General features: G+C 43.1%; 1 long non-coding RNA gene across 3 annotated transcripts in view; it reads left to right on the top strand.

Annotated features, from left to right (window-relative positions):
* LOC111772967 (uncharacterized) overlaps positions 1-25,772 on the top strand; it is a 112,768-nt gene that overhangs the window by 64,697 nt on the left and 22,299 nt on the right. The window contains exon 1 of one of the 3 annotated variants that reach the window (XR_011437218.1): positions 21,583-25,621. The exons of the other annotated variants lie outside the window; for them this stretch is intronic. This is a non-coding gene — a long non-coding RNA (uncharacterized lncRNA). Of the gene's footprint in view, positions 1-21,582; positions 25,622-25,772 lie in introns of those variants that run through there. 3 annotated transcript variants of the gene reach the window in all.

The following is a 25,772-nucleotide window of genomic DNA, read 5'->3' as shown; positions in this document are numbered from 1 at the left end:
TAATTGTGGTAAAACCAGTATGGATGCCTGGTGGTATGAGTCTGCTTTGCCCTCAAGGTTGAGCCCAGGGCACTTTTTGTCCAGACGATGCCTGGAGAAGGTGTGCTATCCTTTCATCCTGGAATTTTTCCTTTGGGAAAATTTGAATTGTTACTAGATGCATGGGAGTCGATTTCTGAATAGGAATGTCTCCTTGTTTCTCTTCCATGTCTCTCTCCCTCAGAGATCAGAGGTGTAAGACTGAGTCCTCCATGTGGACTGTAATGACAGTATTCCAGGTGATTATAGCTCCTGTCAGTGCAATCAGCTGGGTAAATGTGATTTTTTCTGTTTTATGACCTTACTGGACCTCAAAATCTAATATTAAAAGGTGGAGGCATATTCTATTTAGAGTCACCTCTGCTATTATGTTTGTCATTATTGGTGTCATTGTTCCTTGTATTCTGAGAGTGAGCATTGATTATTAAAAAATTATCTTCAACATTTTCCAAGTCTGAATATATGATGTACTCCAAGATCATGAGGCTCTTGACCTTGAACATAATCTCTAGAAAGCAGGGCAAGTTGTCTCCAAGGAAAGAGCAATTCTTGATTGATGTTCACAATTTCAACCTCTGGTAAGGGACAGTGACTGAGGACTGTTACCTGGGCATTGCCTTGGAGGCCTCTGGCCTTCAGTGGAAGTCTTGCTTTTACCTGCAGAGTCTGTTTCAGGTTTGTGTCTTCTCTCTGAGGTGCTTTTACCTGTATGACAACCCCCACACACCATGTCTAGAGATCTACTGAGATCACAATCACCACATTTATCTAGGAAAGGATGGGATGAGTGGGAAGATCTAGGTTTTGTTATATGTATGTTCTTCACTGCCCAGGTGTGAGACCTGGAATAACTTGGCCAAGAAAACTTTCATCTCTTTGAAAGCATGAGCACATGTGTAAGAGTTGCCTCCTCTAGAGAGGTAGAGTGTGGATGGTGGGCATGGCCAATGTAGATTAGGTATGTCATCTCCCTGTTCTTTAATGTGCTGAGCTTCAAGTTGGGGTAAGTGGGAACTTCAAAAGGGCCTGAGGGTGAAGCTGCTTTTGCATATTGTCCTGAGCTATGCTTCAAACCTGAGAATGTTCCAATGGACAAGGCTCCATTTTTTTTTAAATTATTTTTTGTTGAGTTCATAATAGTTTACTTCATCATGAAATTTCAGTTGTACATTATGTCTTGCCTGTCACCACAAATGCTCCCTTTTACCCCCGTGCCCATCCCCCAGCCCCCTTCCCCTGGTAATCACTGAACTATTTTCCTTGTCCATGTGTTTGTTTATATTCCACATATAAGGGAAATCATCTGGTGTTTGTCTTTCTCAGTCTGGCTTATTTCCTTAACATAATATCCTCCAGGTCCATCCATGTTGCAAATGGGATGATTTTGTCTTTTTTTCTGGCTGAGTAGTATTCCAGTGTGTCTGTGTGTGTGTCTCTGTGTGTGTGTGTGTGTGTATCACATCTTCTTTATCCACTCATCAGTCAGTGGGCACTTGGATCGCTTCCATGTCTTGGTTATTGTGAATAGTGCTGCAATGAACATAGGGGTACATGTGTCGCTTTGGATTGTTGATTTCAAATTGTTTTGGTAGATACCCAGTGGTGGGATAGCTGGGTCATATGGTATTTCTATTTTGGGTTTTTTGAGGAATCTCAGTACTGTTTTCCATAGTGGCTGCACTAGTTTGCTTTCCTACCAGCAGTGTATGAGGATTCCCTTTTCTCCACACCCTCTACAATGTTTGTTATTTTTACTCTTAGCTATTATAGCCATTTTAACAGGTGTAAGTTGATATCTTAGTGTAGTTTCGATTTGCGTTTCCCTGATGATTAGTGATGTTGAACATCTTTTCATGTGTTTATTGGCCATCTGTATATCTTCTTTGGGAAAATGTTCATATCCTCTTCCCATTTTTTGATCGGGCTGTTTTTTTGTTCAGTTGTGTGAGTTCCTTATACATTATGGGGATTAATCTCTTGTTGGATATATGATGTGCAAATATTTCCTCCCAATTGGTGGGTTGTCTTTGTTTTGATCCTAGTTTCTTTTGCCTTGCAGAAGCTCTTTAGTCTGAAGTCCCACTTGTTTATTTTTCCCTTTTGTTTCCCTTTTCTGAGAAGACATGGTATTCAAAAACATCCTTTTACTTTCAGTGTCAAAGAGTCTACTACCTGTATTATCTTTCAGGAGTATTATGGTTTCAGGACCTATGTTCAAGTCTTTGATCCATTTCAAGTTTATTTTTGTGTATGGTGTGAGATAATGGTCTACTTTCATTCTTGTGTAAGTGGTTGTCCACACTTCCCAGCACCATTGATTGAAGAGACTACCTTTTCTCCATTGTATGTTCTTGGCACCTTTGTCAAAGATTAGTTGTCCGTAGATGTGTGGTTTTATTTCTGGACTTTCAGTTCTGTTCCATTGATCTGTGTGCCTGATTTTGTACCAGTACCATGCTGTTTTGATTACTATGGCTTTGTACATTTTGAAGTCAGGGATTTTGCCTCCAGCTTTGTTCTTTTTTCTTAGGATTGCTTAGCAATTTGGGGTCTTTGGTTGCCCCATATGAATTTTAGGATTCTTTGTTCTATTTCTGTGAAGAATATCATTGGGATTCTTATTGGGATTGCCCTGAATCTGTAGATTGCTTTGGGTAGTATGGACATTTTAACTATGTATATTCTTCTGATCTATGTGCATGGAATCTCTTTCCATTTTTTTTTTTGTGTCATCATCTATTTCTTTCAATAATGTCCTATAGTTTTCATTGTGTAAGTCCTCCTCCTCCTTGGTTAAATTTATTCCTAGATATTTTATTCTTTTTATTGTTATTGTAAATGAAATTGTGTTCTTGAGTTCTCTTTCTGTAAGTTCATTATTAGAGTATAGAAATGCAACAGTTATTTGTAAGTTGATTTTTGTACCCTACAACTTTACTGTAGTTGTTAATTAGTTCTAATAGTTTTCTGATGGATTCTTTAGGTTTTTCTACATATAAGATCACGTCATCTGCAAACAGCAAGAGTTTCACTTCTTCACTCCCTATTTGGATTCCTTTTATTCTTTTCTCTTGCCTAGTTGCTCTGGCCAAAATCTCCAGTACAATCTTGAACAAGAGTGGTGATAGTGGGCATCCTTGTCTTATTCCTGTTCGCAGAGGGATGGTGTTCAGTTTTCCCCATTGAGGATCATGTTGGCTGTAGGTTTGTCATATATGGCCTTTATTATGTTGAGGTAATTTCCTTCTATCCCCATTTTGTTAAGAGTTTTTATCATATATGGCTGTTGGATCTTGTCAAATGTTTTCTCTGCATCTATTGAGATAACCATGTGGTTTTTATTCCTCATTTTGTTAATGTGGTGTATCACGTTGATTGATTTTGTGGATTTTGAACCATCCCTGTGTCCCTGGTATAAACCTCACTTGATCGTGGTGTATGATCTTTTTTGTGTGTTGCTGTATTTATATTTCGGTTGCTGATATTTTGTTGAGAATTTTGTCATCTGTGTTCATTAGTGATATTGGCCTGTAGTTTTCCTGTTTTGTGTTATCCTTGTCAGGCTATCAGTGATGTTGGCCTCATAGAATGTGTTAGGAAGTGTTCCATCTTCTCTAAGTTTTTGGAGTAGCTTGAAAAGGATAGGTATTAAATCCTCTCTGAAAGTTTAGTAGAATTCTCCTGGGAAGCCGTCTGGTCCTGGGCTTTTATTCTTTGGGATGCTTTTGATTACTGTTTCAGTCTCTTTATTTATGATTGGTCTATTCAGACTGTTTCTTCTTGATTTAGTTTTGGGAAGTTGGTAAGAGTCTAAGAATTTATCCATTTCTTCTAGATTGTTCATTTTGCTAGTATATAGCTTTTTTTTTTTTTTAGTATTATAGTCCTTTGTATTTCTGTGGTATCTGTTATTTCTCCTCTTTCATTTCTAATTTTGTTTATCTGAGCTTTCTCTTTTTCTATTTGTCAATTTTGTTTATCTTAAAGAACCAGGTCTTTGCTTCATTGATCCTTTCTACTGCCTTTTTTGTTTCAATTGCATTTATTTCTGCTCTTTTATTATTCCTCTCCTTCTGCTGACTTTGGGCTTTGTTTTTCTTTTTCTAATTCAGTTAGGTGTAGTTTGAGATTGCTTATTTGGGATTTTTCTTGTTTGTTAAGGTGAGCTTGTATTGTGATGAATTTTCCCTCTTAGTACCACTGTTGCTGTATCCCATATGAGTTGGTATGGTATGTTTTCATTTTCATTCCTCTCCAGTTATTTATTTATTTATTTATTTTTTAGGAAGATTAGCCCTCTGCTAACTACTGCCAGTCCTCCTCTTTTTGCTGAGGAAGCCTGGCTCTGAGCTAACATCCGTGCCCATCTTCCTCTAGTTTATATGTGGGACGCCTACCACAGCATGGCTGCCAAGCAGTGCCATGTCTGCACCCAGGATCCGAACCAGCGAACCCCGGGCCGCCGAGAAGTGGAACGAGTGAACTTAACCGCTGCGCCACCGGGCCGGCCCCCTCGTCTCCAGTTATTTTTTGATTTCTCCTGTAATTTCTTCAATGATCCATCAGTTGTTCAATAGCATGTTGTTTAGTCTCCACATATTTGTCCTTTTTTCAGCTTTTTTCTTTAATTTATAGCTTCATAGCATTGTGATCAGAAAAGATGCTTATTATTTAATCTTAAATTTATTGAGGCTTGCCTCATTTCCCAACATATGGTCTGTTCCATGTACACTTGAGAAGAATGTGTGTTCTGCTGTTTTTGGATAGAGTGTTCTATATATGTCTATTAAATCCAACTCGTCTAGCTTTTCATTTAATTCCACTGTTTCCTTGATTTTCTGTCTGGATAATCTGTCCATTGATGTGAGTGGAGTGTTGCAGTCCCCTACTATTATTGTGTTGTTAATATCTCCTTTTAGGTTTGTTAATAGTTGCTTTGCATACTTTGCTCCTGTGTTGGGTGCATAGATATTTATAAGAGTTATGTCTTCTTGGTGGAGTGTCCCTTTGGTTAATATATACTGCCCCTCTTTGTCTCTCCTTTACCTGTCTTACCTTGAAGTCTACTTTGTCTGATATAAGTATTGTGACACCTGCTTTCTTTTGCTTGCCGTTAGCTTGGAGGATTATCTTCCATCCCTTCATTCTGAGCCTGTGGTTCTTGTTAGAGCTGAGATGTGTTTCCTGGGGACAGCATATTGTTGGGTCTTGTTCTTTAATCCATCTTGGCACTCTGTGTCTTTTTATTGGAGAATTCAATCCATTTACATTTAGGATGATTACCGACATGAGGGTTTAATGCTGCCATTTTATCGTTTTCTGGTTCTCCTGCATTTCCTTTGTTTCTTGTTCCATGTATTTCGGTCTACCAATTGAGTTATGTAGTTTTTTATGTTGGATTTCTTAGTTTTCTCCTTATTTAATATTTGTCTCTCTGTTCTTTTTTGTTTAGTGGTTACCATGAGGTTTGTATGCAAAATTTCATAATAAGACAGTCCATTTTCTAATGGCCTCTTATTTCCTTAGACTGAAGTGATTCAGTCATGTTCCTCTTCCCTTCCTATGTTGTTTTTGTCACCTCTTATGCCATCTTGTGAATTTGAGGTTAAAATGACAAGATTATCTTTGGTTTTGGTCTTTTCCTTCTCTTTATCTTTAATGTTATACTTGAGTATTTGCTAACCTGTTCTGATGTATAGCTACAATTTTCTGATGTTGTCTACCTACCTCCTTACTCCAGACTTTGTAACCCCTTTTTCCCTGTTTTTTTTTTTTTTTCCAGGTATGAGGGCCTTCTTGAGGATTTTTTATGGGGGGGGGGGTCTTGTGGCTATGAACTCCCTTAGCTTTTGTTTATTTGGGAAAGTTTTTATTTCTCCATCATATCTGAAGGATGTTTTCACTGGATAGAGTATTCTTGGCTGAAAGTTTTTGCCCTTCAAAGATTTGATATCATTCCATTCTCTCCTAGCCTGTAAGATTTCTGCTGAGAAATCTGCTGAAAGGCTGATAGGGGATCCTTTGTAGGTTGTTTTCGTCTGCCTTGCTGCCTTTAGTATTTTTTCTTTGTCACTTACTTTTGCCAGTTTCACTACTATATACTTTGCAGTAGGTCTTTTTACACTGATATATTTAGGAGATCTGGTAGCCTCTTTCACATGGATTTCCATCTTCTTCCGTAGGTTTGGGAAGTTCTCTACTATTATTTCTTTGAACAAGCTTTCTGATCCATTCTCCTTTTCTTCTACCTCTTTAATACCTATAATTCTTATGTTGCATTTCCTAATTCAGTCAGATATTTCTCAGAGACTTTCTTCATTTCTTTTAAGTCTTAGTTCTCTCTCCTCTATCTGGAGCATTTCAATATGTCTCTCCTTGATTATGCTGATACGCTCCTCTGTGATGTCTGCTCGAGCATTCAGGGCATCCATATTTTGTTTTATCTCATCCGCTGTGTCTTTCATCTCCAGTATTTTGATTGGTGGTTCTTTATAGTTTCAATCTTTTTTGTGAAGTAGCTCCTGAACTTGTTGAATTGTTTCTCTACCTTCTCTTTTAACTCGTTGAGTTTTTTGATAGGTATTTTGAATTTTCTATCATTTAGATTACATATTTCTGTGTCTTCAGGACTGACTTCTGAGTACTTGTCATTTTCTCTGTGGTCTGGAGATTTAATATAATTTTTGATACCACTAGAGGGTATTGCTCTATTCTTCCACATCCTGGTATTATTGATCACCATTACTACCTATTGCCACTGGGTAGAGGTCAAGAGCTGCATATTCTGAGCCCTCTGCATTCCACTGGGATCCCAGGCACTGGGCAGTTGGGGGGAGGAGTGCTTTCATTTCTGTGCTCTCATGGCCTTACTTGCTCTGCTCTTGCTACCTGCTCCCCTAGGGTGTTGGCTTGATGAAGTTACCCTCACGCTAGCTTTCACCTCAGTAGGGGGCTTTCCCCTAGGCTGAGAGGGACCTCAGGGATCTTTGACCTTCCCGTGAAGGGGCACCACTTCCCCCTTCCCTTCCTCTTGGGGGCCACGTGCAGTCCCCAGATCAGTCTTTTGGGGTGCGAGAGAAGTTTTCTCTTACCCTGTTCCACCACGTCTGACAGGGGCTCCAGCCTCTCCACCCTCCAACGTATGACTGAATGGGTCTCTCAGATGTCTTTTGTGTTGTGTGGGTGTCCTCTGTTGGAGTACGAATGTCTTTTTCATTGTATTATGGCACAGAAAGATTACCAGGAGAGCTCGCTCCACCATGATGCTGACATCACTCAATGATTCTATCTTTTTTATTGTCCAGAAGAATTTGTATAGAATTAGTATGTGTTCCTGGGTTGAAGTTCTTCAGTATAAAGAAGGTAGTGAGGAGACATTGAACCTAGAGGGGTTTTGGTGGGAGATTTGAAATTATGGATTTTTTTTTCATAGACAAGTTGTATATCCTATACCAACTTGTGTAAGATTTGGAAGTTGTGTCTCTCAGGCATTTATGAAAATAACTTTGAAATTTAAACTTAACAAAGCTCCTTAATATTCCCTTATCTTCCTAACATACAGACCTTAAAAAGATAGATCCCAGTTTTATATCCTGACATAACTAATTTTGCATTTTTAATTTTTTGCTCAGTCTTGCCAATGCCAAAATGGAAGTGAAACCTGAGGACCCTACTATGAATCCCTGAAACCAGAATCTGAGACTTGGACTTAGGGCCTCGACTGTATTTGGAACAGAGGAGAGAATGGTGCATATGAGACAGGACAGGATGAATTTCCAGTGACAGGCACAGCATTGAGCTGTTCACCTCTAGGCTGTATGTGGCTAGTCCCACTGGGACCCTCTGAGGAATAGGTAGACTGTATTGCAGGATATCATTCCATTGGGTCAAGAGTCTGCTCATTTGTCCATCAACTCTATCTGTTCGTACACCTCCTATGAGTCATAAATTCCCCCGAGTAGCTGAGATGTGGCTCTGCATGGAAATAAGTAAACTAAGAGGGTGAGGATGTGACATGGCTACCCAATCATTCTAGGAAAATGCCAACCTCCTGGGCTTCCTTTTCAGCAGAAGAGGAATGGGCTCAGTGCCTAATGCAGCTAAGGCACTCCCTATTCCGTCTTCCTGGGATGAGAACTTTTTCCCTCTCCTGAGAAGAGATTCTTTATATACCCCTAGATCCCATGCAGCCTTGTTGCCATCTCAACCTCCCACAATGCCTGCCTAAACTAAATCCCCGAAATGTAAAAACTAGAGAATAAATACCTCTCTATATTCAAAGGATGATTGGTTTTTTAAATCTCATGCTTTCTACTTCAAAAAAATAGATGAGAATGAGATATTCAAAGATCTACATTTAGATCTACCTCGTATATCAGATCTCCCTTTTCATGAGTTGTAGATAAATATTTAAGAAGAAATCTATAGCTCTCATTCCTCATTAAAATCTAATGGAGGTTAGGGGTTTAGTTTTCCACACTGCGTGGATATTGTGTTATATTTCACTTTTTGCATTTAATTACTACATACCTCTCTATATAGCTTAGGGGCAAGTATGGTCTAAAATCTTAACGTTTAGTTGTTGTATCTTTTTCTCCATTCTTTGAGCTCCTAGAACTGCCTACATGTCACTTGAATTTGAACAATTGATACTTGTCTTGTTTTGTTTTGTTTTGGTAAGGAGAATTTATTCTCTCCTCTGATATTCCCCTTTCTTTAGCTTCCACGAATTCTAGGAAGCCAAGCCAGTTCACCTGTCCATCCATTTAAAACTGCTAGAATGAAGAGTAAAGGGGATTTGTGTCTGAAACCTTTCTGCTTGCAATTGCTGGAAGGCCTAACCCAGGATCGAGCAGATGCTGTGCTGACCTCTAATGGAATCTTCTGCCAGGTGTGTTTGGCTTTGACATTGTCCACATCTGTGCCAGATGTTGATCCCCATCATCCTAGCTCATGTTCCATATAGCCTTGTCATCCTCTGACCCTTGTTTCCCTGCTGTTGTTCTTTCTCCTTATTTATCCATATGGGGGTCCTTCCCAAGCCAGCGTATTCGGGATAGTCCTGGTGAGGTCCTAGCTTCTCTTGGAGAGATTCATTACATTACACCCCCATGGAAATTCCACGGGATGTTGGTTATATTTATTGTGGGCTGGGTCACTCTGGTCTTCTCCATACTTCTATGTCTGTAGTTCTCAGACACATGTGTTCAACCTTCAGTGCCTTGAGCTCCCTTTGGGATGGTGAAGGCTGTATTTCACGGCCAGGATGTCTGCTATGTGCAGGGCTGAGCCATTGGTAGAGCACTTTCCCCTCTTCCCTGGTCTTATGTTGAGAACATAAGATCTTCAGATATGGTAGGCTGGAGGTCTTGACATAGGTGTGCCTTCTTTATGGAACCTGCCCTGAATATCCTTGTTGGGATGAGTTGGCTGAAGGTGATTGAGTGATTTGTCTGACTAGGAAAATTCATTGCTTGGTCCTCTCCTGGGAACCATTATCAGAGTCTCTAGTCTCCTGGCCTCCTGACAAATTACATGGTAGGTGCTTATGGCAGGAGTCCTTGTCATTATCTTTCCTGACTGGACAGTTTTCCATTGTGATGCCTCCTGTAAAAGTAGATGGGTTCCATGTTGAAATGGCCCCATCTGAAAGTCTTAATCTCACAGTCCTGGATCAAAGTTTTGCCAGGAAGAGAAAATAAGCTCGATTTTAGGGATTGCTGATCCTGTGAGTGATCCAGCATACTTCAGGAATGAATGGATCAGGAATTCAACAGTGGACATTCCAGGTCTCTTTTTCCAGTCCTCCTGAATGCCAATTATTTTGATATGTTGAGTTCTCAATTGAATCTGGATAAAAATCTGCCATCTAATTAATACAGATAATCTATTTCCTTCAATATATTTTCTGTATATATGATATAGAAAAAAATTGTTCTGTTACCTACTGCTATTCCTGAGAACATTTTCATTAACCCAGTCATTGGGATAATCTATCCAAGCACAGCAGAGTCCATAGGTATTTGAACCACACGTTTAGGGCCATGGAGGGGACCCTGAAGCCAAGTGCCTGGAATCTGGTACATCCCTCTATAGCTCAATGGGAGAGGCCCCTAAGGTGTGGGATGTTTGGGTGACTGAAATGAATAAGTTATGGCCCTTTATCCTCCCCATTTAGACTTTGTAATTTCCTGAAGCTTCTATAAGAGTTCTTCCATTTGAGCTTCAGACATATTGATTGCATTATTTATCCTATGTTTTTACTGTACTATGTTTTATACTGAATATTTTTGTTTTATGACTGTATTCTCACTTTGGCTAATATCAGCTCCTATGTCTTTGAGGATATAAACCATACCTATATTATTTTCTTGATCTCAGTTTAGTAATTCCCTTTATAGAGTATAGGTTTAGTTTTCTTAAAGGCAGTACCTTTCGGTGACTTTGTCCTGTGAATTCTCGTTGGTGACTCTCCTACCTGAAAGTATATATTGATGGAGAGGCTTGATTGAGAAATATTCTGGTTGTCTGAGGTGATGTCCACCTGCATTGAATGTCAAAGTGTACAGTACCTGGATGTCCTCACATGTGATGTCTTAGTTGCTGTTCCTTCGATTTTTCCCCAGAGGAAGCAGAGACCTAAATGCTAGAAGGTGGGACCTGGATGCCTCTCATGTCTATTCTGAATTTGTCACCCTACCTGAGTGTAGAACTTAATGGTGGTTCCAGTTGTTTTCATCAGGGGCTTTTATGATAATGTCTCATCTGGTTGTAGCTCTTATCAGTGCCATTAGCTGGGTCAAAGTGACTTTTTTGTCACTTATTTAGCGATCTGTCCTTGTATCTCAAAATCAAATGTCCAAGTTTGAAAGCTGTGAAGCCTAGGCTTATTTAGGCTATTTCATCTTCATCATTATTGGTCCCTTGTTTTTATTTCTATTGCTGGTGACTGGTCACCATGATATTTAGACCAGTGCACTGTCAGAACGGAAATTGATTCTTCCTTCGCATAGGCTGAAGGAAGTGGTAGAGTCAAAATTAATGCAGTGCATAATCACCTTTGTGTCTCTGAAATCTCTGGCAGTGGAAGACAGGAGTGCTACTCCTCTGTGCAAAGCTGGCATGGAGGCTGCAGGTGACAGCAGGAAGGTAAGAGCAGGGGCTCACTTCCAGACCCTCGAGTCATCATGAAGCCACATCCCTAGGGATGGTCTCCTGAAATGCTTCTGCTGGGCAACTGAGGCTCTATGACCTGACACAAAGAAGTCTGTGAATGACCGTGGGAACCACCCAGAAGAAATAGAAGAAATGGCTGCATCATTCAAAGATGAAAAAGCTTTAATAGATAAGAGCAGTTCTGAGGCGTCTCTGCACAGCACACAGTCCTGATCATCACGATTTGGGGGGAAGTTCAGTGTTGAGGAGCCCCTTCCTGTTAGCTGTTGAGAAGACAGGGCTGGTGTTGACTGTTTCTCCAGAACTGAGCATCTGGGGACCACATGCCCAGGAGGAGTGAGTCTGTTGGAGCAGTGAGATGATATCACTTGTGCTGCAGAAACCCCTGGGCTCATCCATTGGCCCATGGGATTTTATCCCCTTAGACTACGTGGGATGTGCCATCAGATAGAGGTTTTCTTCTTGTGTGGAGTGTGACATAGGATGTTCTTGTGTTTTTCCACTATCAACAATTCAAAGCACCATCTTTCAGGCAGTGAGAGTTTCCTCTTTCCCTCCTTGGACAGTTGCAGGAAGACCCATCTCACCCTGAACTGCTCATACAAGGAGCAGTTGGCACTAGTGCTCACCGTATTTATCCTTGTTGTTTTGATGGAGCTGCCCCTCCTCGCCTCTGCCTGTTCTTTATTTTTGCATCCTTCCTGCTCTTTGTTATGCAAGGTCCTTAGCATATCTTTCTCCTCTCTGGTTAGGAACTTCCACTGAATAGGACCTGGGGAATTTTAAGCCTTTGGATATTCCTTGTTTACTGAAAGTTGTTGTTTGTTCCTAGAATTCTCCCTTGTCTGTGGATATTTTGACACCTCCCCTGACACCCACTAACTTTCATGGCAGTGTCATAGTTTAGGAGGAGGAAAGTGCCTTTTGGGGAGGTAGTGCTGGTAGAGAGACCTGCTTTCTCCTTCCCTCAAGCTCTACTCTCCTCCACTGATGGGGGCTTGGGCCTTACACCCCTTCTCCTAAATCTTAGGAGACTGTCTTTGAAAGGACAAATGTTAGGCATGTCTGGAAGATGAGATGGTGGTATGTGGCTTTTTCTCATTTTGATTTCTGCTTTGAAAGCCTTTTTTGCTAATCTGTGTGCTGCCTGATTCAGGAGAAGTTCTTACAGGTAGCTGCCCTGAGGAGGGTCCACAGAGAAGGAGCTTGTGTTCCTGTAACTTGTCTCATGGGAGCACCTGAGTCCCTCATGAGGCAACTTGAGTAAGACGATTTACCTGGTTTACTTCAATTAACTCCTGTCACATAACTACATACTACTGACCATTTGGTGAGAGAAGAAATGACATCTGACCTTTGTGATTATGAGCTTTTAAAAGAGGTGGCTTCCTCTCTTCTTTCCATTATCCTTGTAGCTGTCTTTGAGGCTAAGCGCCAACCCCCTAGGAATGGCAGAGCAAAAACAGAGAAATGTTCCTTGAGCATTGTTTCAGGTGCATTTTCTAAAAGACGTCCACTGGGCTAGGACACCCCAGCAAAGAGGCTTCCTATTCATGGCCCTCAGCTACATTTGATGGGAGATGTTCCTGGAGGTGGAGAAGGGTGCTTGTAACCTCCAGATCAGGGAAACATACAGTAGTTGTCCATCTTGGTCCCTCCAAACACTCATTTTCATGTGTCTTGAGATGGCAATTGGTATCTGAAAAGCATACAAGATGATATTGAAGGCAGCTTAGTGTTAGGAGGAAAGACAGCCTGATCAGGGAGAGAGGGTTTCAGCTTGCCCATACAGGGAATGGAGGTTGCATTGCCTTGTTGTCTTCCTGAAACTAATTCGTATTTGAATAATCTGTGTTATTTTGAAAGGAAAGGTTGTAGTTTGTCCTCTGACATGCTACCTTGTTTTTCGGCTCCCATTGTTTCTAATGAGGCCATCCTGTTCTTTCATTTGAAACTCCATGGTCAAGTCAGGGGAGAGACTGACACTTTCTCTATACACGAATCTTGGCAGAGCCTAACCTAGTGGTATGGTCTGACTGGCCCCTGCGCTGATGCTCTAAGGGGAGTCTTTCCAAAATGGCATTGTTTTGACTTCTGTCCAGAAGTCTGTGTGTGGAGTAGGCGGTGAGGTGGGAAAAGTTTTTCTTATAGTAAAACGTAATTCCCTGAGCTCTGTTCTGTTTAGACTTAAGAAGTACACATTGAAGATGTTCAGAATTGTCATTCTTTTGATGACAGTGCTTCATCAAGATTTGCTGAGCTGTATCAGAATACATACTGAAGATTGGTGCCTGCTCCTATCAGGTGGGATACTGGGGAAGAGATCCTACCTGGGATGCTTGGGCCATCTTCCCTGGGGAAAGTAAGGTTTCACAAAGTGATCTGTCTCAGAAAATGAAGACCCTACAAGATCCAGAGCACCCCAGAAACATCTGCTGGTCATCCTGAGGTGGAGAATCCCATGATGATTTCCAAATTAGAGGCATCAGCCTGGGCAGATACCAGAAGATGTGGGCATAGCAGGATCATAGGCATTGGAAATTCCAGGACTCAGTGGTGAATGTTGGAAGCAGTTCTATATAAGGGAACTTCCTCCTCCACCACTGAATTGATCTGGTTGGTCCTTTTGACGATGGCCGTTGCTCAATTTTTTGCCACTGCTTTCTCCATTTGATGCAGCAATGCTTGAATTACCAGCCTGTCAAGGTTGAGAGTTAATGCCAGTTTCTCCAGGCAGCCCGACCTGGGTCTATGGGCTGGCTGAATACATCTTTCAGTGCTCTACAGCTGTAAGACTGTGCAGCCCAGATGGGCACACTTTGGCTCTGCTGACAAACACTTTTTTTGAGAATGCAATAGTTCAATCACCTGGGTCACCTCTAAGTTTTTCTGCCTCAATTTACTTTGTCAGATATCCTTTGAAGTCACCACCTTTCTATACCCCACATCTTGCCTCATATTAACAGGGCAATCTTGGTATTGCATGCAGAATTCTAAGATGACACCAGGGTTTCCATTCTGGGCTGTTAGGACCACAATTAAATTACCTTGTATGGCAAGGGTGAGGGGTTTTCCAGATGTAATTGAGATCCTAAATCAGGTGAGTTTGTATTCAAAAGGGAGATTATCCTGGGTGGTCCTGGTTTAATTTAGAAGTCCTTTAAAGAGATTTTAGTTCCTTCTGACCGAAGAGACTCCAATATCTACTGAGACTCGCTCTCCTTTTCTGGCTTAGACTGAGGTGACTGTCACAAGGAAATGAGTTCTGCCAACTGAGCGAACTTGGAAGTGACATCTTGGCTAGTTCATCCTCTAGATGGAATGTAGCTCAGGTATCACCTTCGTTTGCCTCTTGTGAGACCCAGAGGAGATCCCGGTTAAGCTGTGCCCAGATATCTGAGCTACAGAAACTTTGGTATAGTAAAGGGGCATTGGTTTTAGCCACTACATTGGTGGCAATCCTGTCATACAGCTACAGACAAAACACCTTCGCTAAAGCCTTTCTCAGCCTCACCTCCTCCAGGGTTTCCCGAGCTGTTGACGCCGTGCCGAGTCAGCTGGGTGGAGCTGCCCTCCCGTGTCTGAGCAGAACTGCACCGGGTGCCCTTGACTGGGCCTCAACCGCTACATAGTTTTTCCTTGTCAAGTTTCCTTGTCATAGTTTCCTTGTCAAGACCTACTCTTCCTTGTCGTCTTTCCATTTATCTGCTCTTCATTCTTGAAAGTACCTTGGCGACATCACTGTTGTCTCCTCAAAATAGGAAATGGAGAAATATACGCTTTTAGTTCCTGGTTGGTGATTAATTCTTGGATCTCTCCTTTGTTGGAGAGAAGAGGATATGATGACCATTCTGCCTCCACTTCCCCCACCCTGATCAATATAAGGTAGATGAGAAGTCAAAAAAGACCCTTCAAAAAGACGTCTGTGAGGAGGCCCATTTCCTGCTCTACATAAGCATAATGTCACACAGTGAACAAATTCAGGTTCTATGCCTTGCCCCGGCATCTGACTAGTACGTGGTCTTTTGTTCCCTGTGGACTTCTGCTTTGGCCTCCTGTAGTTAAGTTATCTGCCCTGTGCTGCCTGGTCCAGGAGAAGGCTGTGGGGTAGCTGACTTGAGAAGGGCCCTGCAGACGGGCCCGTATGCCCATGACTTCCCTGACACGGGCCTGTGAGTCCCCAGAGTCAACTGCATGAAGTTGATTTCCCTGCTCTCCCCCTTAGCTAGGTCCATAACTACATTCTTCCTACTCTGGGGTTCTGAGGCATAATGGTAAGTGATGGGACCTTCATGACCTTGCTCCTTGACTCTACCAGTTGAGACAGAAGACTTGAGCAACTTTATATTTTGAAACACAAGATGGAAAGCTAATCCTCCCTTGGCTTAGGTAAGCAAGATGACGTCTCCTGGTCCTGGATAATCCTCTGGGCCCACATATGAGATCTCAGGATTTTAATCTTGTCCATCTCCTGCTACATTTCATCAATTACAAGTGACCCTCATAGTTTAAAAAATTACTCATGACGGGTTAGTTTCTGCTACAACCATTTTCAGAGCATTACTCTCTAATTGGTCTTGAGTATTTTTTTCTCTTTAAGATGTACATCACGCTGACCTCAATGACTCATACGATAAGAGGTTGGCACTAATGACAAACATTTATTTTCCTTTCCATTTTGATGTGGCTGTTCTCTATTATTGATATCACCTTGGCATTGTTACTGCTGTCTTGTGAGGTTCCCTCAAGTAGGATATGGAGAATTTTGTGTGTCTAGGTTGTGGACCATGAAGAGCTGTTTCTAGAATTCTTCCTCATAAGAGAGAGGTTATGATCACCACCCACTCAGAATGAAAAAAAAACGTAGATAGGACAGAGTAAATTGTATCTCTGCAGAAGACAGTACTGGTGAAGAGGCCTGTTTCCTCTCACATATGTATCCAGCAATCCCTACCAAACTGGACACGAGGGATGTATTCCTTACCCTGAAGTCCTAGCGGACTGGTTTAGAGGGAAATCTTTATTTAAAAACAACAACAACAACAAACCTCTGCAAGGAGGGATGAGAGGGGTGTAGTGGATTTCTGCTTGAGCTTCCTTTTTCTAAGCTTCCCTCTGCTGCCTGATGGAGCGAATGAGTGTACATCTAGCTGACTTATGGAGAGCCACATGGTAAGGACGATGAGTCCTATAACTTACAGGGTCACGTGGGTTCCTCACGAGACAATGTGTATGAAGTCCCTGCTGTCCTCAGTTAGCTGAGGTCAGGTAAATAAGGACTGATCATGGAGCTGAGCAAAGTGGTACCTGATCTTCAAGACTGTTCCCTTTAAAAAGAGGTGGTTTCTCCTCCCTCTTCCAGTGTCCTCCTTACTGATGACAGTGACTCCTTCTATGAATGGCAGCACAAACGCAGAGGAGTGGGTCCCGAGTGCTCCTGCTGGTGCATTTCTATGAGGTGTCCACTTGACTGAGACATCCCAGCAAACATCTGCTCTCCCATTCATGGCCCTGAGCTGCATTTGAAGGGAGCAGATGGTCCCAGAGGTAGAAGATTGTCTTTAACCCGCAGCTCGGGCACTTATCATTGAATGTGTCTGTCCCTACAGAGCACCCATTCTGCTATCACCTAGAATGTGTGGTCTTCAGACACTACCCACCCAGGTGGAATGGGAAGTGGCTCAGAGTTTGCCTGAGGGTCCTCACATCCAGGAGTGAGGACTCCACGCTTGCCAAGAAAGGCAAGAGAGATTTGTCTTGTTTCTTTCCTGTGATTAAGTTTTACTGTCTCCTTTCAACTAAAATACCCTCACTGCTGTTTTGTGCTGAAACAAGAGTCCAGAGGATGTGTCATAGAGCACGCCAGCCTCTACCACACTTGCCACTCATTCCAGAAAAATGCCAAACTTCCTGGGTACCATTCAGCAGGAAAGGGTCAGACCAGTCCCACTGCAGCAGGGTTGTAACTATTCCATAGTTTGTGTCTCTGACATTCATCTTCTTGTGATGGTGTCTTTTTCCTCTCAAGAAAAATTTATAGGCCCCTAATCCCATTTAGTGCCTTGTCCCATCACTGCCTCTCAGTAATGTCTGCCGGAATCATTCCTTAGAATTCTGATTACTGGAGATGAATTTGCTTTCCTTGGAATCTGAGTGGTTTTACTTTGTCTTTCCAAATATAATTCTCTTCTATCAAGAATATAACACTGTGTTGTGTTATCTAAAATTCAATCTGACATGAATGTAATGAGTTTTGAAGAAAGATTCTGTGGGAGAAATCTGCAATGTTCCTTTCCTACGTTGCAATGGAACAGACACTGAGGCTTTAGATCTCCATTCCTTTATGAATAATTTAATGTCAGTTACTGCATTTGAATGGTACACGATTCATTATATTCCTGTCATTTAGGGAAGAACGTGATCTGACAAATACTATCTTATTACCTTTTAGTTTGGTAAGTGATCCTTTTCAGTTCTTAAGATTCTAAGGACTATCTCCTTCTCTCTTGAATATGATCAATTTATGCTCTTTCTGTGGAGGGAAGAATTTAAATTTCATCCTCTGCCATTTATCTTTATTTAGTCCCATGATTTCTAATGAAGCCTGGCCTGAGGGCCTGGGAAATGCTGCCTTCTCCTCTGAAACTCCAGGACTGAATCAGAAGCAAGAGTGAAGTGTATATGCAGTGAAGTCAGAAGGACAAGCATTTCGATGTCGAACCCCTGGTCACAGTGGTTTTGAGGCTGTGCTGATGGACCAAGTCAAACCCTCCCAAGCTTACTTGGCTTGGACTTTCCCACTGGTGTCTACGAAGGTTTTGTGTGAACTTCTCCTGCCAATCCCCCCGTGTCACAGCCTAAGATGTCCTTTAATTGTGTGCCTGATACTTTTTTCTTGTGTGTCAGGACTGGGGTCCTTCCCTCCATGTCATTTGACATGATCCGTGTGAGGCTTCTCAACTTCTGTACACTGTGAACAAGATTTTAGCTCTCAATTATCCCCAGACACAGGGTGTTGATTACGTAGGCAGTGTGTACTGGGGGATGGGCCACTCTGGGCTTGCCCCCAAGGCTGGCACACTGGGGTCTCAGATCTCTGGGCTTCGTTGCACTGCCATGCAATCCCGCCTCCAGTGTTCACTTTCATGCTTCTAAGTTCAGTATCTCAAAGGGGTGGAAGCTTCAAGTGATGGCCTCTTTGACATGTGGGATCCTTTTTCCACTGGGGGTGGTACTCTGAGAATGTGGGTCCATAGGTGTTTGAACACTAGTCAAGAACCATGGAGGAAACGTGAACCCCAAAGCCTCAAAGTCTATCTCTTCCTCTATACTCTGGCGGGGTGGGGTGGGGACACTGAGAAAGGGGTGTCTGAGGGACTGAATTGAAAATATTCTGTTCCTTTTCCTTACTACCCTCTATTTTTTCCCCTGTAATTACACAGAGAGTGGAAACATAAGAGATTATTAAAACTGTGTTCTTAATAACGCGGAATATAGGCATTCTTTTCCTCTGATGTTCAAGGGCTGGGGGCCTCATTTCAGACTCAGGGTTCCTCCTAGATTGGCTCAGTCAAGACTGTCATGGAGCCAAGCCCACTGGGGTCTCCCTCACTCCAGAGGATATATGTAGCCAGATCCGAGTTTCTCCCATATGTACTGCATTCGGGGCATAAAGTTATGTCCCCAGAGAGATGGGCACTTTCAGCTGTGATTCTGGTTGCTGTGGCTGTACATCTGCATAAGCAGTGAGTCTGCCTGGACAGTAGCCCACTGTGTGATGTCTTTGGTTTGTGACTGTCCAGTTGGGCTGAGGGCCTATTGTCCAGGTCCTGAAAACAGGCCAGTAAATATGATCCGATATATTGAGGAATTCCCAACAGAATCAGATACATCATTGTAGATATAAAAGATACTTCAGTAATATGGACCAAAATACCCTGTTTCTTTTGTAACTGGTAACACAGGTTGACTCTCATAAAAGCCAGGTGACTCCTTGCAGCCACGTGGCTGATGGAGCATCCTGTGGGATCTTGAGCTGGTCACCGCTCAGCTTCCACAGAGCAGCTCTGTCCTGAGAGGCGCTTCAAGTTTCACATTAACATTATCATTCATTCTAGTTGCCCCAGCATGCGGGAGAATTCCACAGCCTGGAGCCACAAACTTCTCAGCAGCCCAGTGGCAGACGTGAGTCCATGGTGAACTGAAGGCCACTCCTGACAGGGACTGTGATGCTGTTCCCCAACCTGCCTCTGACATTCACCTCCCTCAGGACTGGGGAACCTATATGTAGAGAGACCTAAAACCAAACCCTTCTCTTATGGTTAGAGAACAGCTGCCTTGTCAGGTTTAGAGGGGCTGGTATGAGACTCCCACCCTTATGTGACCGCTAAGCAGGATCCAAGTTTGAGAGCCTAAGAAATGTTTTCTCTTTCTTCCTTGTAGACTCCAGAGAGGAGAAGTCATCCTCTCTGGTGCCTGGGAGCTGATGTGTCATCAGTGTCAATTATATCAACACCAGTGCTGACCGTGATCAACACCACCACTTCTCCTCTGGGCAGGAAGGGCTCAGTTTCCTCCACCCAAGGAGTGGGATTCTAAGTCAATCTCATCACCTGGGTGTCGAAATCCTGGGCCTGCCAGGCTTATGGGACAAAGTGTGAGGCAGCGCTACCTTCTGCGATGTGCAAACAACTGCTGGTCTTGCTTTCCTGGGCTTAGTCCTTTCGGGTTTGTATTTGCTGATGTTTTGGGGGCAGTGATCCAGGGAGCCTTTAGAATGGCTGTCCTGGGGGATGATAGACAAGGTGCAGAGCTGGTTCTCAGAAGACTTGCTGGAGAAGTTGAGAACGTGACCAGCATCTTAGTCACTCCCCTTGGTCATCAAGGGAGAGCACCCTTTTGGAAAATTTTCAGGCATTTTCATTTCAAGGGAATAATTTGTGTATGGTTAGTACATTTCTCTGAACCCATGGTAGAATCCAGGAAGGAAGTCTTGAGCCCAGAGAATACTTTGTGGGAAGATTACAAATATATATTTAGTTCCTTTCATAGGAAATCTAGATAACTTCTATTGTTTCTGGGGTAGTTTTAGTAATATAAGTGTTCGGAGTCATTTACGGCTCTACCTTTGAAGTTTAAATTAAATGAACACTGGTTATAATATTCTTTCAATATGACAGGTTGAGATACTAAGAAGACATATTCTTTTTGTCACTATGTTCTTGATCATTGCTGCCAGGGAAAGAATACTTATGAATCTTATGTTTTGAAATATAAAACCTCAGTGAGTTGGTATGGATGCCCTTGAATACTGTATGCATTTCTTACTGCTGCTGTAGCAGATGACCACCAAGTTTCTGCTTAAATCAGAATTTATTTTAGCTTTCAGTTTTGGGGGGCAGAGTTTGAAATGGGTGTCACTTGGATAAAATCAGGTGTTTACAGAGTTGTTCCTTCTGGTTTTCTAGAAGACAGCTTTCCTGCCCTATCCACCTTCTGGAGGCCTCCTGCATTCCCTGTCTTGGGCTTTTTCTTGGTCTTCAGAGTCAGCAATTCTTTATCCTTTCAACGGTGACCTTGCATCCTGAAATCTCTTTGACTCTCACCTCCACTTCTGAATCCCTCTTCTACTTTGTCACTTTAATCACCCTTGTTACTACATGGTGCCTACGTAGATAATCTCCTTAATTTAAGGTCAGCTGATTAGCAACCTTAATTCCATCCACCTTAATTCCCTCTTGCCATTTAACAAGACATGTTCAAGAGTCTGAGGATTTGGACATGAACTTCTTCCGTGGTCCCTTTAACTGTCTATTTTTTTGGTACTTGATTTGGCAGTGATCCCAGGGAGCTCAGGGAAGGGAGTGGTGAACCAGAGATGAGGTGTTGGGAACAGCCCCACTGAATTGGGTATTGTTGAGCTGGTCACCTATAGAGGTGATGGGGCTCAGTCCCCCTGGGGACCATCTGAGGATCCATGTGGAATGTATCTCAGAATTCACTCTGCTGAGTGACAAGAGTCTGGTCATTTATCCACTGTCTGCCACATTGTTTATAGTTACCTCTGTCCTCAAAGGAACCCCTGTGGAACAAGGGGGCCAGGAAGGTGAGGGTGTGGCATAAAGCAGCCTGTCTTTCCAGAAGGAAGGTGAACCTCCTGGATTCCCCTTTTAGCAGAAGAGGGACAGGTTCACTTCCTGCTGAAGTAGTGCAGCCGCATGCATCTTCCTGTGATGGAGACTTTTTCCCTCTCCTGGGAAGCGTGTCTTTACGCAGCCCCTAGATCCCATCCAGACTTATCCCTACCTCTGCCTTCTGCAAAGCCTGCCTGTATACGTTTTGGGTGGCAAAGATAACAATCATTAACCTCATTGTATTTAAAGGATGATTGCCTCTCTGAAAATCGCTATTTTATGCCAAAAAAACCCAGATGAGAATGGATCATTTCAGGACATAAATTAGATGTACCTCATATGCCAGATTTTCCTTACTGCAGCTTGGGTCACTCAGGTCTTCCCCCAAGGTTTGCACACCTTGAACTCTCAGATCTCTGGCCCTTCACACTGCCCAGGAGATCATCCCCCAATGCCTTCGTGGGCCATGGTTTCAGTATCTTAATGTGGTGGTACCTTCAGGGTGACAGCCTTCTCTCATCTGTGGGCTTGTTTCCATTGGTTTTGGTTATTCTATCCAAAAATATATTTTGGGGGGACAAGATTATCCCCAAACATGTATCAGATGTCCACCCTGTTGAAGTGTGGTCCACCCATAGAATGGAGATCTATTCTATTAATTGTTCCTTTAATTAATCTATTAATAGAATGTAAATCAATATGCTAAGTGGACGGAATGCTGTCTGCAATGTGTCGTGTGTGCCTGCTGGACAGTACACACAGGAAGCGCAGGTCGAATGCAGGAAGGCTGCAGCCAGACACCCCTAAGTTTTTCTTGATGCCTTTGGCACCATCAGCAACGTGATTGACTCAGGCATTGTGAAGGCAGTGCTGATCTTGGTCAGCAGCAGCACTTTCTGCTCTAGGCAGCCAGGGCTCAGTCTGGAAACACGGAGCAGAGTTCTATAACTGTTCCAGTCACCATGGTGCCACCCTCTGTGAAGTAAAAGTGAGTGTCATATTATACCAGTGCACTGTCAGAATGGAAATTGATTCTTCCTTTGCGTAGGGTTGGCATTTGTGCTATGCTTGTGCCTTCCCGTCTGGTTGTGCTTGGTGATATGCTTCTGAGTTCCTGGAGGATGGGTGCCATGGGAGGAAATAGATAATTTTCAGACTGTCAGGCAGACTTGCTTTGATGGTGCATGGTGACAAGGGTTCCATTTCTCTGGGCCGCTCTGCTGACCCACAAGCTAGTGTGAAGCACGCTTTCACTGGCTGTCTCTGAGCAGAATCACTCCCATCACATCTCTGGCAGTAAAGTTTGAGGAGCCCCCAGTGTATTTAAAAGTCCACTTGGTCCTCAGGGATGAGACTTATGTGAGCCTGGGGAACTCTGTGTCCAGACCACACCTGAAGAGGGTTTTTTTTTTTTTGTCCTGGACAGGGCTCCTCTGGGGGTATTTGATTTGCACCATGAAAATATCTGGATTTAAAATTGGCTCCTCATATCTGTTCTGAATTTCTCTTCCTTCCTGAGAGTATAGAATTTAATAAAGAGATTGTCTTTTTTCTTAGGGGCTTTTATGATAATGTCTCATCTGGGTATGCTCCTATCATTGCCATCAACCGGTTCCAGGTGATGTTTTTGTCATTTATTTGCTGACCTTTCCTTGCATCTCAAACTTCAATGTCCAAGGATGGATGCTTGTCAAGTCTAGGTTTACTCAGGCTAGTTCATCTTCCTCATGACTAATCCCTAGTTCCTGGATTCTATTGCTGGTGACTGGTCACTGTGATGTTTAGACCAGTGCACTGTCAGAACGGAAGTTGATTCTTCCTTTGCATAGGCTGAAGGAGGTGGTAGAGTCAAAATTAATACAATGCATAATCACCTTTGTGTCTCTGAAATCTCTGGCAGTGGAAGACAGGAGTCCTACTCCTCTGTGCAAAGCTGGCATGGAGGCTGCAGGTGACAGCAGGAAGGTAAGAGCAGGGGCTCACTTCCAGACCCTCGAGTCATCATGAAGCCACATCCCTAGGGATGGTCTCCTGAAATGCTTCTGCTGGGCAACTGAGGCTCTATGACCTGACACAAAGAAGTCTGTGAATGACCATGGGAACCACGCAGAAGAAATAGAAGAAATGGCTGCATCATTTAAAGATGATAAAACTTTACATAGATAAGAGCAGTTTTGAGTCATCTCTGCACAGCACACAGTCCTGATCATCACGATCCGGGGGGGAGTTCAGTGTTGGGGAGCCCCTTCCTGTTAGCTATTGAGAAGACAGGGCTGGTGTTGACTGTTTCTCCAGAACTGAGCATCTGGGGACCATGTGCCCAGGGGGAGTGTGTCTGTTGGAGCAGTGAGATGATATCACTTGTGCTGGAGAAACCCCTGGGCCCATCCGTTGGCCCTCAGGATTTTATCCCCTTAGACTACGTGGGATGTGCCATCAGATAGAGGTTTTCTTCTTGTGTGGAGTGTGACATAGGATGTCCTTGTGTTTTCTACTTACCAACAATTCAAAGCACCATCTTTCAGGCAGTGAGAGTTTCCTCTTTCCCTCATTGGACAGTTGCAGGAAGACCCATCTCACCCTGAACTGCTCATACAAGGAGCAGTTGGCGGTAGCGCTCCCCGAATTTATCCTTGTTGTTTTGATGTAGCTGCCCTTCCTCACCTCTCCTGCTCTTTATTTTTGCATCCTTCCTGTTCTTTGTTATGCAAAGTCCTTTGCAATGTTTCTCCTCTCTGGTTAGGAATTTCCACTGAATAGGACCTGGGGAATTCTAAGACTTTAGATTGTCCTTGCTTGCTGAAAGTTGTTTGTCCCTAGAGTTCTCCCTTGTCTATAGATTTTTGACACCTCCCCTCCCACCAACTTACTTTCATGGAAGTATCATAGCTGCTCTGATGGAGGGGCCACAGAGGAGCTTGTATTCCTGTAACTTATCTTACTGGAGCACCTGAGTTCTTCATGAGTCAACTGGGATCATGCCCTTTTAAAGGAAGTGGCCTCCCATCCTGCCCCATTATCCTTATTACTCACTGAAGATGAGACTCAACCCCTGTAGGAATGGGCAGAGCAAAAGAGGAAGATTGTCCTTGAGGGTTCTTGCTGGTGCATCTTCTAAGAGGTGTCCACTGGGCTGGGCCATCGTAGCAAAGAGGTGCTTCCTATTCACAGCCCTGAGCTACATTTGATGGGAGAAAATGGTCCTGGAGGTGTGGAGTAGGGTGTTTGTAACCTACAGAGTGGAAAAACATGTACTGTATTATGTCCATGTTGGTCCTTCCAAAACACCTACTCGTGATCACGTATTCCAATTGTGTGGCTTTCAGACACCAGTTGTAAGCTGGAATTGAAGGCAGCTCAGGGTTAGGAAGAAACAGCTGTATCTGGGAGAGACTTTTGTCTTGCCCATACAGGGAATGGAGGTTGCATTGCCTATTTGCTTGCTGGAAAACATTGTCTTTGAACAATTTACAATCTTTTCAAAATATCATAATCTGTTCTCTGACATTCCACCTTCGCCTTCAGCTCCCATTATATGAAATGACATCATCTTGTTTTCCCTTTTGAAAGTCCCATGTTTGCCTCAGAAGGGAGACTGAGATGTTTTTCCACTACTTATTTGCAAATCTTGGCAGAGCCTGACCTAGGGGCATGGCCTGACTAACCCTGCGCTGATGTTCAAAGAGGTGTCCTTCTAAAGCTTTGACTTCTGTCCACAGGTCTGTGTGTGTGTGTGGGTGGTGGTGGGGGCTGGGAAGTAGGGATAGATGCTCACCACCTGAGCACTTGTTGGATAAAATTTTGATCTTTTGTCTACCTAATATTCTTGTTCATACATTTCAAAAGTGGAGTCCATCCTTCTCTGCATGTTTGGGATGGTCCAGGAGAGTTGTCTTACTTACACAGCTACCCTGGAAGAGACGCATGCTCCAACGTAGAGAATTCTCAGTGAATGTTGATTACGTGGGCAGTATTTTTGTGGGTCTGGGTCAAATAGATCTTCTTCCCAAGACATGCACACCCATGGCTACTGGATCACAGGTGTTAAGCCTTCTCTGCCATGGGATCTCTTTGGGATGGTAAAGAGCTAAGATTCAGGACCCAGGATGTCCATGTGGTATGGACTGACCCACTGGTAGATCCTACCTTTGACAAAGAACGCATTCTTCCCCCTGCCCTGAGGGCCTCATGTTAAGCTACTAATATGATTATCTCGAGATATTGATACAGGTGTGACCCCTTCAATGGAACCAGCCCTGATTCTGCTTGTTCAGGTAAGTGGGTAAAGGAGAAATGAGGGAGTGTGAAGCAGGAAAATTCTCTGCTTGATGACGTTCTCGTGATACTTAGGGCCATCTAGAGGCTGGGAACCCACAGAAATGTCACAGTAGATAATCTGCATGAGTATTGAAAGAGAAACATGGG

The sequence above is a fragment of the Equus caballus genome, chromosome 3 (genome assembly GCF_041296265.1).
Source record: "Equus caballus isolate H_3958 breed thoroughbred chromosome 3, TB-T2T, whole genome shotgun sequence".
Lineage (NCBI taxonomy): Eukaryota > Metazoa > Chordata > Mammalia > Perissodactyla > Equidae > Equus > Equus caballus.
The sequence above is the reverse complement of the archived record's forward strand: the minus strand, read 5'-3'. Positions and strand labels throughout refer to the sequence as shown.